Genomic DNA, 12998 nt, shown 5'->3' on the forward strand with positions numbered 1-12998 from the left:
CCTTACATCTGTGTCCCCATCAGTACTCCTTACATCTGTGTCCCTATCAGTCCTCCTTACATCTGTGCCCCCATTAGTCCTCCTTACATGTCGTGGTGTCTCCATCAGTCCTTCTTACATCTGGTGCCCCCCCCCTGTGACATCCAGACTGGCCCCCCCCGTGACATCCAGTCTATACGGCCCCCCCTGTGATATCCAGACTGGCCCCCCCCGTGACATCCAGACTATACAGCCTCCCTGTGACATCCAGAGTGTCCCCCCTGTGACATCCAGACTATACGGGCTCCCCCCTGTGACATCCAAACTATACGCCCCCTGGGACATTCAGACTGCCCTCCCCTTGTCACATCCAGACTATACAGCCTCGCCCTGTGACATCCAGACTGCCCCCCCGTGACATCCAGACTATAAGGCCCCCCCTGTGACATTTAGACTGGCCCCCCCCTGTGACATCCAGACTGGCCCCCCTGTGACATCCAGACTATACGGCCCCCCCTGTGACATCCAGACTGGCCCCCCCCGTGACATCCAGACTGGCCCCCCTGTGACATCCAGACTATACGGCCCCCCCTGTGAAATCCAGACTATACGGCCCCCCTGTGACATCCAGACTATACGCCCCCCCGTAACATCCAGATTATAGGGCCCCCCCTGTGACATTCAAGCTGCCCCCCGTAACATCCAGACTATACGGCCCCCCTGTAACATCCAGACTATACCCCCCCTGTGACATCCAGACTATACGCCCCCCATGACATCCAGACTATACGTCCCCCCTGTGACATCCAGACTATACGGCCCCCACTGTGACATTCAGACTGGCCCCCCTGTGACATCCAGACTGGCCCCCCCCGTGACATCCTGACTATATGCCCCCCCGTGACATCCTGACTATATGCCCCCCCGTGACATCCAGACTATACGGCCCCCTCTGTGAAATCCAGACTGGCCCCCCCATGACATCCAGACTATACGCCCCCCCGTGACATCCAGACTGCCCCCCCTGTGACATCCAGACTGGCCCCCCCGTGACATCCAGACTATACGCCCCCCCCATGACATCCAGACTATACGGCCCCCCGTGACATCCAGACTATATGGCCCCCCATGACAGCCAGACTATACGGCCCCCCGTGGCCCCCCCATGTCATCCAGACTGCCCCCCCGTGACATCCAGACTATACAGCCCCCCTGTGACATCCAGACTATACGGCCCCCCTGTGACATCCAGACTATACGGCCCCCCGTGGCCCCCCCGTGTCATCCAGACTGCCCCCCCGTGACATCCAGACTATACAGCCCCCCTGTGACATCCAGAGTGGCCCCCCGTGACATCCAGACTATACGGCCCCCCCGTGACATCCAAACTATACGCCCCCTGTGACATTCAGACTGCCCTCCCCCGTGACATTCAGACTATACGGCCCCGCCTTGTGACATCCAGACTGCCCCCCGTGACATCCAGACTATACGGCCCCCCCTGTGACATCCAGACTGGCCCCCCGTGACATCCAGACTATACGGCCCCCCGTGACATCCAGACTATACGGCCCCCCCCTGTGATATACAGACTGGCCTCCCCGTGACATCCAGGCTATACGGCCTCCCTGTGACATCCAGAGTGCCCCCCCGTGACATCCAGACTATAAGCCCCCCTGTGACATCCAGACTATACGGCCCCACCCTGTGACATCCAGACTATACGGCCCCCCGTGACATCCAGACTATACGGCCCCCCTGTGACATCCAGACTGGCCCCCCCATGACATCCAGACTATACGGCCCCCCCTGTGACATCCAGACTGGCCCCCCCAGTGACATCCAGACTATATGGCCCCCCTGTGACATCCAGACTGCCCCCCCGTGACAGCCAGACTATACGGCCCCCCCGTGACATCCAGACTGGCCCCCCTGTGACATCCAGACTATACGGCCCCCCCTGACATCCAGACTGCCCCCCCGTTACATTCAGACTATATGGCCCCCCCGTGATATCCAAACTGGCCCCCCCGTGACATCCAGACTATACGGCCTCCCTATGACATCCACAGTGGCCCCCCCGTGACATCCAGACTATACGGCCCCCCCCGTGACATCCAGACTATACGGCCCCCCGTGACATCCAAACTATATGCGCCCCTATGACATTCAGACTGCCCTCCCCCCGTGACATCCAGACTATACGCCCCCCCGTGACATCCAGACTATACTGCCCCCCCGTGACATCCAGACTATACGGCCCCCCCGTGACATCCAGACTGGCCCCCCCCTGTGACATCCAGACTATACGCCCCTACCCCCTGTGATATCCAGGCTGGCCCCCCCCATGTCATCCAGACTATACGGCCCTCCTGTGACATCCAGACTATACGGCCCCAAAGTTGGTCAACTGGAGCTGCGTGGTTACAATAGAGATTGAGCTGCGGCGCCGCCCATCCCCCGCCCCTTTCCATAACAGGTCACAGAGACTGGCAGCGGGGCGGAGCAGGCCAAGGGGTGGGCGGCGCCGCAGCTCAATTTCTATTGTAGCCATCTGGCCAGCCTACTTCTACGGTCTTAAAAATGACGGCCGGCGGAGATATCGCTTCCGCCGGCCACGGACCTCTAGCAGCCGGTGCGAACCTCAGCGGCGAAAATCGGGATAACCGAATTTCCCGAGTAACGATTACATTGGGAAAAGGGTCTAAATCCCGGGAATGTCCCGGGAAATTCGGAACAGTTGGCAAGTATGGCAAAGCTGGAAGAGACATACCCAAAAAGATTTGCAGCTTTAATTGCAGTGAAAGGTGGTTCTAAGTATTGACTCAGGGGGGCTGAATACAAATCCACGCCACACTTTTCACAAATTTTTTTGTAAAAAACTTTGAAAAGCATTTATCATTTTCCTTCCACTTTACAATTGTGTGCCACTTTGTGTTGGTCTATCACATAAAATCCCAATAAAATACATTTATGGTTTAGTTGTAACATCCAGACTGGCCCCCTCGTGACATCCATACTATACAGCCCCCCCGAGACATCTAGACTGGGCCCCTTGTGACATCCAGACTATACGCCCCCCCCACCTGTGATATCCAGACTACACGGCCCCCCCGTGACATCCAGACTATACGGCCCCAAAGTTGGTCAACAGGAGCTGCGTGGTTACAATAGAGATTGAGCTGCGGCGCCGCCCATCCCCCGCCCCTTTCAATAACAGGTCACAGAGACTGGCAGCGGGGCAGGGCGGGCCAGGGGGTGGGCGGCACCGCAGCTCAATTTCTATTGTAGCCATCTGGCCAGCCTACTTCTACGGTCTTCTTGAAAATCTCGTCTCTGCCGGCCGACCTCTAGCAGCTGGCGGTGCAAACCTCTGTGGTGAAAACCGGGAAAAAACAAATTTCCTGCGAAACGATTAAATCGGGACAAGGGTCTAAATCCTGGGAATGTCCCAGGAAATTCAGGACAGTTGGCAAGTATGGCAAAGCTGGAAGAGACATACCCAAAAAGACTTGCAGCTGTAATTGCAGTGAAAGGTGATTCTATGTATTGACTCAGGGGGGCTGAATACAAATCCACACCACACTTTTCACATTTGTATTTGTAAAAAACTTTGAAAATCATTTATCATTTTCCTTCCACTTTACAATTATGTGCCACTTTGTGTTGGTCTATCACAAAAAACCCAATAAAATACATTTATGGTTTGGTTGTAACATCCAGACTGGCCCCCCCTGTGACATCCATACTATACGGCCCCCCCGTGACATCCAGACTGGCCCCCCCCTGACATCCAGACTGGTCCCTCCCCTGTGACATCCAGACTATACGGCCCCCCCTGTGACATCCAGACTATACGGCCCCAAAGTTGGTCAACTGGAGCTGCGTGGTTACAATAGAGATTGAGCTGCAGCGCCGCCCATCCCCCGCCCCTTTCCATAACAGGTCACAGAAACTGGCAGCGGGGCGGGCGGGCCAGGGGATGGGCGGCGCCGCAGCTTAATTTCTATTGTAGCCATCTGGCCAGCCTACTTCTACGGTCTTCTTGAAAATGACGTCCGGCGGAGATATCGTCTCCACAAGCCGCGGACCTCTAGCAGCCGGCAGTGCGAACCTCGGCGGCGAAAATCGGGAAAAAACTAATTTCCCGGGACATTTCCCGGGAAACGATTAAATCGGGAAAAGGGTCTAAATCCTGGGAATGTCCCGGGAAATTCGGGACAGTGGGCAAGTATGGCAAAGCTGGAAGAGACATATCCAAAAAGACTTGCAGCTGTAATTGCAGTGAAAGGTGGTTCTAAGTATTGACCTGGGGGGCTGAATACAAATCCACGCCACACTTTTCACATTTTTATTTGTAAAAAACTTTGAAAAGCATTTATCATTTTCCTTCCACTTTACAATCATGTGCCACTTTGTGTTGGTCTATCACATAAAATCCCAATAAAATACATTTATGGTTTTGGTTGTAACATGACAAAATGTGGAAAATTTCAAGGGGTATAAATACTTGTAGGCACTGTATAAGTTGATTTGCATTTTAATGAGTGAAAAAGTATTTGACCCCTTCGCAAAACATGACTTAGTACTTTATGGCAAAACCCTTGTTGGCAACTTACAGAGGTCAGATGTTTATAGTTGTTGGCCACCAGTTTTGCACACATCTCAGGAGAGATTTTATCCCACTCCTCTTTGCAGATCCTCTTAAAGTCATTAAGGTTTGGAGATACCAAACGTACAAAATCAGCAGGGGATCAAATACTTTTTTCCCTCCCTGTAGTTAAACCCAAAAGCAAACATTTATTATATTGCAGCTTACCAATTCTTAGATGTGATGGCTGCATTAGTTTTCTTTTTTAGCCTTCCCTACTTCTATTGTCATCTGATGATCCAGCCAGCAAGTCTGTTGGGGCTGCTCTGTGCAATACCAAAGTATAAACCTCTTTTTTATTTTAATTTAAAACTGACTTTAATTTCACTTTAAACATGTGAGGCTCACCTCCCTCTGACTTGGCCCAGATAACAGAAGGTAGACTCGACTCATGCCATCACTAAATCAGCATGAAAGGTGGCAGGAACAGGTAGAGCAGCAGCACAGGTCACCCATCTCCTTCTTCTTGCCAGTGAAGCAGGTGGTGGCTTGGAATATATATAAACGTCATGATGTCACTGCACAATCCACATAATGACTGAGCTGCCACATTTTTGCTGGCGCTTGCTCCTACTCACGGATGGGAGCAAAAGTCAATGATTTTTACATACTGTCCATAAATTAAGGAACAGTTGGCAACATCGGCAAACAGACAGCAATAAGAACTTGACAGGGCACCGCTGCCGAAGTGCCTGCAAAGCGCTTCGGCAGCTGCGCTACATGGGCAATTTAACCCTTTATTCGGCCACTAGCGGGGGTTAAAAGCGCCTCTAACATAACGGTAAAGTGCCGCTAAAACTAGCAGCGTTTTACCGTCAACGCCCGCCCCAGTGTGAAAGCAGCCTAACTGCACACAAGCATTTCATGACATTGGACAAATTACAGCAGTAGTATGTATTTTTTTGAAAATAAGCTCTACCATTTAGCATTAAAATTCAGGATTCAAGCTCTAGGCAAGTGAGGGGTGCAGTTTGGGAGAAGGGTCATCAACTTGTTATAAGGCAGAAAATGTCCCTCCTCTATCTCTCCTCCTATTATTAATATTCCTCCTCTTACTGTATGTTGCAACTTTGTAGCAAGTGAGAGGCAGCAGCAAGGAGCTGATCTGTGTGGCATATATGTCCCACAGTCTAGAACAGCCTTTCTCAAACTTTTTACCCCTGAGGAACCCCAGAAATAATGTTCAGGCCTCAAGGAACCCTTGGTAAGTTTAGTCCATTTGGGGTAATTTGTAAGAATGTTCCTTTACAGGGTGCCAAAATGACACCATGCAGTCTTGGCTCTGCCAAGTGGTGTTGGACCTGGAGCTATAGGAGGTCACAGCTCACAGAACCCCTAGCCACCACTGCAGGAACCCTAGTTGAGAATAGCTCGCCTAGAACATAAAGACACTAGGATGTACACTAACTATATGGTATAGAGGAAAGATTTTAATCTACATAGTAAATGATGACATGAATGATGCCTGAACACAGATTGCACAAGTATTTTGGACAGAAAAAAAAAACATGAAGGCATTGTCAGGAAGAATACTGTGACTAGTAAAAAAAGAACAAGATCTTAGAGTGATATGAAAGCATTTGTATCGTTACTAAGAGCTCAAGGCTTTTTACCTCCATGTATTCTATTCATGAAGGTAAAAAACCTTCTGTGTGTAAAGCAGCCTGCCTTAAAACTTACCAGAGCTCCATCTCGATCCAGCCATGTGCATGAGAGCCTCGTCTGTCTGGGGACTCTCCCTCCTCATTGGCTGAGACAGCAGTGGGAATCATTGGTTCCCACTGCTGTCAATCATAGCCAGTGAGCAATGAAGTGAGAGAGGGGACGGGGCCAAAACGTGGCTCTGTGTGTGAATGGACATGCAAGCTGTTTGCCTGGGATCACTCGGCATGAGGGAGGGGCTAGGAGTGCCTGTTGAGGACCCAAGAAGAGGAGAATCGGAGCTGCGCTGTGAAAAACCAATACACAAAGTAGGTAAATATGACATGTTTGTTATTTAAAAAAAAACAAAAAATTTGCCTTTAATATTACTTTAGAGTAGGGAAGAGTTAAAACCTGTCAGCTTTTCCCTGAAAAGAAAATTTAAAAAAAGGGGGGTGGGGTAGAAATACAAAGAACAAAACCACTTCAGCTCTGTCTTCCATTCCCTAAAATATCTAAGACCTGTGAAAGTGTCATGTTGATTCAAAAGTTTATAAGAAATAGATAGCAATCCTCTGTCTGTGAACTGTTTAAGACATAAGGATTCAAAGCTGGTAAGAGAGTCCCCTGCTTTAATATCTCTCAGGTGGGTAGTACTAAAGTGAAGTAATTGCTGGTATCTCCAGGCATCCAATGGGAACCTACCATATGCTTCTCTATGTTCCCCAAAAATAGTGCATTCTCCTGTCTCGAAAAAAAATTAAGGCAGCTAGTATCTCCATCCATTGTCCAAGACCTAAAAAATGACAGGGATTCACCTGGGGGTAACCAACAGAAACCACCTAATGGGAGTAGAGGGGATGGAGATAGGGCTTGCTTCCTGACAAAATCCCAAAATTTCAGAGTATGGATGACAAGAAAGGAGGTAGAGTCAGACAGACCTCTGTATGGTCACAGAACCCAAGGGGCATAAACCAAATTATGGCCCATCAAAGTTCCACCCAACGACATCCAAACTTTTTCCGAGGCCTGATGTCTCAAATTAAAAGAGAAGTATGGGATTTAGAAAAAAAAACATTTATACTGATCTGGGTGGATTCAGCATCAATCCGATGCCGCATTTATCCCCCACCAGTCCTGCACTGAGAACTGACTGCTGAGTTCTCAGCTTTCTGTTAGCAGAGAGCCGGTGATCTCCAGTTCACTTCTCTGCCTCCCCGATGCTCACTGGAGTGCTGGCCTGTGGAGGAGGTGGGAGGGGCCAGCTCAAGCTTTCAGCAGATCGCTGAGAGGCCAAGCCACCTGTCAGTCTATGCTTCTAGGCTCTGTGAGATCAGCCAACAGTGGGCTTCAGTCTGCTATTGGCTGAAAACTGATCACAGGACTGCAGAATGAACTGCACTCCTGTGATCCATGACTGTGATCCATCCTGTGGCCTACCTCCCGTGTTAAGATTTTGTCCTCGTCAGGATATTAAGGGCCAGGCAAGGTTTTGCCTTTCGCTAGACAAAATTTGTAAAAAATCAAAAAAACGTTGGTAAAAAATATCTTAGGGAGTGGAATAGGTACAATCTGCAGTACAAATAAGACAATACACTAATTTTAATAGTATTAATTCTACCCAGGTAAAGGTAGCTTTGTCCCAATTTTATAAATCACCCTTTATTATTATAAGCAGTGGGGCACCATTTTTCTCATATAGCCTAGAAAGATCTGATGTCAAGTAAATGCCCAGGTTTTTAATAGATTTTTTATTCCATAAAAAAGGAAAACAATTGGTTAAGAGAATCGTCCATAACCTCGGGGTAAATATAGCGTAAAGATTTCGGATTTAATAAAAAGTATTTTGAAATAAAGGCACCAAACTCCTTTAAATCTGCCATTTGGTTGGGAAAGAAGGAAGGATATCACTGATTCAAGGATATAGAATAAGATGTCATCCGCGTACATGGATAACTTATGCTCTAGTGAACCCACAGTGAACCCGAGAATATTTACATTGCCTTCAACCTTGCACAACAGCACTTCTATGACCAAGTCAAACAGCAGAGGGCATCCCTGCCGAGTGCCGTTCTTTTTCATGTAAGGGGAAGAAGGGTGCCATTTACCTTGACCTTAGCCATGGGCTTCCCGTGTAAGGTCATAATCCAACCTAAAATTTTAGGGCCCAGGCCTAAGGCAATCAAAGGCTCTTCTTGAAATACCCAGTCTATCCTGTCAAATGCTTTTTCATTGGCTATAGACAGAAGTAGACTGGAAGGACATTATGGTTGATCAATGACCCAGTCTGCCAGATGAAGAGTGCTTATTGAATTGTCTCTGACTTCCCTACCCATAATTAACCCTATCTGGTCAGGGTGGATTACAGATGGTAAGAGATGCCGTAACCTAGAAGCTAGTAACTTTGCCAGGATCTTTACGTCAAGATTTAAAAGTGATGTTGGTCGATAACTCACACATGCGGTGGGATCTTGACCTTCCTTAGGGATGACTTTTATATAGGCTATATGGGCTTCTTACCTTTAGGAAGGTTCTTGATAATGCCCTCCAATTCATCCTGGGTGATTGGTTTTTCTAAGAGAGCAATTGATTCCAGAGATAATTTTGAGTATTTTATCTCTGCTAGGTAATTCTTAATCCTGGGCCTGTGCTCCAAAGAGGAACATGCCAATTTATCGGTGGATAGGCAATAAAGACCACAGTAAAAATCATGAAAATGCTTGGTAAAGCCAGTTGAGTGAAGGACAGGTTGACCATTGAGAGAGGTCAATCAGAAATTGTATTCCAATGGCAAATATATACAGGAATGATTTATAGGAGCAATTTTATGCTAAGGCCTAATACAAGACAAGCCATTAAATACACTTATTAATATTTAATAATAATTATGCCTGAACTTCTCTAAACCTTCCTAATTAACTGGGCTTAGTTCATTCTTGTAAAGGGTTTGTATAATTTTTAGGTAACAATCAGAAAAATGGTAACTTAACTCAATGAACAAGGTATAACCTTCCATGAGTTGCGCACTATAGTGTGGGTGTATCTTTTTTTTTTTTTTTACTGTATATCTACTTTGGAGTGCCATTAAAAATAAATGGTGCATGTACACCATGTGTTACATCAACATGAACTAAAGGCAGGTTTTAATGCATGTTAATATGCACAGATGTGCGTTTGGGCCCTTTTTGCTTTACATGCCAAAGAAACTTGTTCAGCCAGTCTTGAAAATCACACACCTGAACCACCTCCCTGTTATTTGGACAGTGGTGATGCCAACTCATTGTCCACGGAACATGGTGTAGTCAGAAAGGTGATATTGCTGAATTTCACCTGCCTTGCTGTACCAGATGTGTGTAAATTACAAGAGTGGCTTTAAAAAAATTATATAAACTATGGCAGAAAAAAAACGTTTATGTATTTAGCTGTTTGGAACTCTAACATCTTGAAATACTGCTCTTTGGCACTCTGGGAGCCCCTGAATGCCTTTTGTGATATCAGTATTTGCTTACAATGCAGCATTATTTTGAGATGCTAGCAGTATGTACAGGCATTGAGTGGTGTCTGCACACAGAGCTTAGCTAAACTGCTAATTTTCTGTAATTTCCCCGAACAATTTTACTGGATGATCAGGAAAAGTCTTTAGCAGGTCAGTTCCACAATGATAAAGCTGATCATACCAAATAGTTTATCTAATTTGACATTTACACTCCCTGGATGTTTGTAATGACGTGGTTAAGGTGTGTCATCCATTAGACTCTTTACTTCCCTTTTGTGATGACAATGGGTAATAGCTGTAATATTTTACAACAACCTATTAAAAAGGCATTGTCTAGCAAATAAATAAATAAATGTAATGCCACACCCATTAGCATTCTGGAGGCTGCAGCTAAAAGCATGTACAGTGCTCAGCATAAATAAGTAAACCCCAACAGATTTGTCAGAAAACCTTTACTTTCCTTTCAGAATCAACATTTTCTATAGGACTCTATACTACAAAATGCTCCCACAAATGCGGGCAATTGATTGCAACCAAGATTTGTTAATTTGCACACACAAAAAAGTATTTTTCCTAAAAAAATTCATTCAAGACCATTTTGCAAAAATGAATACACCCCAATGAAAGTCTTAGGAGCAGAGCTACATTTTAGGCCGGGTTCACACTGGTGCAATACGACAGCAATCCTACTTTGGATCAGACTTTGCCCTGCGACTTGGAGCCGACATACGTCTGACTTTCAATGAACAGGGATCCGACTTGGATCCCCGCCAATATCAGGTACTGTGTTTGGTATGAATCTTCAGGGGGAACTCCACGCCAAATTTTAAATAAAAAACCGGCATGGGTTCCCCCTCCAAGAGCATACCATGCCCTTTGGTCTGGTATGGCTTTTAAGGGGAAAAACCGGCCAAAAAAATGCCGTGGGGGTCCCCCCAAAATCCATACTAGACCCTTATCCGAGCACGCAGCCCGGCCGGTCAAGAAAAGGGGTGGGGACGAGAGAGCACCCCCACTTCTGAACCGTACCAGGCCGCATGCCCTCAACATGGGGGGGTGGGTTCTTTGGGGCGGGGGGGCGCCCTGCGGCCCCCCCACCCCAAAGCACCTTGTCCCCATGTTGATGAGGACAAGGGCCTCTTCCAGACAACCCTGGCCATTGGTTTCGGGGTCTGCGGGCGGGGGGCTTATCAGAATCCGGGAGCCCCCTTTAATAAAGGGGCCCCCAGATCCCAGCCCCCCACCCTATGTGAATTAGTATGGGGTACATCGTACCCCTACCCATTCACCTGGGGAAAAAAGCGTCAATAAAAAAAAAACACACTAGACAGGTTTTTAAAATAATTTATTAGGCAACTCCGGGAGTCTTCTTCTGACTTCGGGGGTCTCTTCCGACTTCTCCGTGCTCTCCGGCCTCTTCTCCCGGTGTCCTTCTGCCGGGCTCCTTCTGCTAGCGTTGGCCCGGTCTTCTGTGTCATCTTCTTCCAATGTTGACACGACGCTCTCTCCCGCTGTAATGCCGTGTGGGCGGTGTGCAACGACTTATAAAGGCATGGGGCGTGGTCACCGGGTAATATTATCCACTGACCCCACCCCTTATGATGTCACCACCCCATCATGCCCCGGGGCATAAATTACTTTAAAATCCTGTCTAGTGTTTTTTTTTTATTGACACTTTTTTCCCTAGGTGAATGGGTAGGGGTACGTTGTACCCCATACTCATTCACATAGGGTGGGGGGCCGGGATCTGGGGGCCCCCGGATTTCGATAAGAACCCCGCCCGCAGACCCTGACAACCAACAGCCAGGGTTGTCGGGAAGAGGCCCTTGTCCTCATCAACATGGGGACAAGGTGCTTTGGGGTGGGGGCCACAGGGCGCCCCCCTGCCCCAAAGCACCTACCCTCCCCATGTTGAGGGCATGCGGCCTGGTATGGTTCAGGAGGGGGGGCGCCCTTCCCACCCCTTTTCCTGACCGGCCGGGCTGCATGCTCGGATAAGGGTCTGGTATGGATTTTTGGTGGGACCCCCACACCGTTTTTTTCGGCGTAGGGGGTTCCCCTTAAAATCCATATCAGACCGAAGGGCCTGGTATGCTCTTGGAGGGGGAACCCATGCCGTTTTTTAATTTAAAATTTGGCGCAGAGTTCTCCCTCAAGATCATCAGAGCACAAGTCGCATTCCAAAGTCGGATCATGCAAGACGGCGATCTGACTTTGATCTGACTTCGATGATAGTCAATGGTCTGAAGTAGGATCAAAGTCAGACCAAAGTAGTACAGGGAGCATTTTCAAAGTCGGACCAGTTAAAACGGCTCCCATAGGAAAACATTGATTTTCACATGTCATGCGACATGAGCTCCCAATGTTGGAGCGTTTGCCGCACTAGTGTGAACCCGGCCTTAGACAACAAAATCCTAATTAACAAGAATTCAACTAATTATTCATTAACCACATGTGGGGACGTGTTTTGGGGACATGTGTGTTTACTTTGTGTTTTTTACATTGTGGGGACACTAGACTGCTGCAGCGATCCGCTCTCCTCTCCTCACTGACAACTTCTGTTTGAGGAGAGGAGAGCCGATTGCCTAGCAACCGGCTCTGTATTTACATCACATGACGGCTGTGATTGGGAAAAAAACGTCCACTCAGAGGGAGAGAGCGCCCACCCAGCCGTTTATGTGTAGTGGCCGGGTGGGAAGTGGTTAAACAGGTGTCCAGCAGACAGTTGATTATAAAAGAGCGTTACTTGACAAAGAAAACCCCTTCCCATTTTATGCTGTCAGCAATGGCACCACATGAAAGGGAAATGTCACAAGGCCCGAGAAAGAAAATAATTTATTTACACAAGAAAGGTGAAGGCTACAAGAAGATCAGCAAAGCTTTACTTATGAGTCAGAATACTGTAGAAAAAGTGATACAAAGATGGATCTGCAATATCTCACAGAGACGTCCACGGAAGTTAACGCCTCGACAGGAGCGGCTTCTGATGAGAAGGGTTGAGGAAAATCGCCATGAAAGTACTCTGTACCAGGGAGTGATGAGACCAAGATAAATGTTTTTGGAACTGATGGCTTCTAAACTGTATGGCATCGCAAAGGTGAGGAGTACAAAGAAAAATGCATGGTGCCTACAGTGAAACATGGTGATCGCTGGACCCTGGGACAGGTAAGTGTCCAATTAAAAGTCAGCAGCTGCAGTATTTGAAGCTGCTGACTTTTAATTTTTTTTTTT

This window comes from Aquarana catesbeiana, linkage group LG06, assembly GCF_042186555.1.
Source record: "Aquarana catesbeiana isolate 2022-GZ linkage group LG06, ASM4218655v1, whole genome shotgun sequence".
Lineage (NCBI taxonomy): Eukaryota > Metazoa > Chordata > Amphibia > Anura > Ranidae > Aquarana > Aquarana catesbeiana.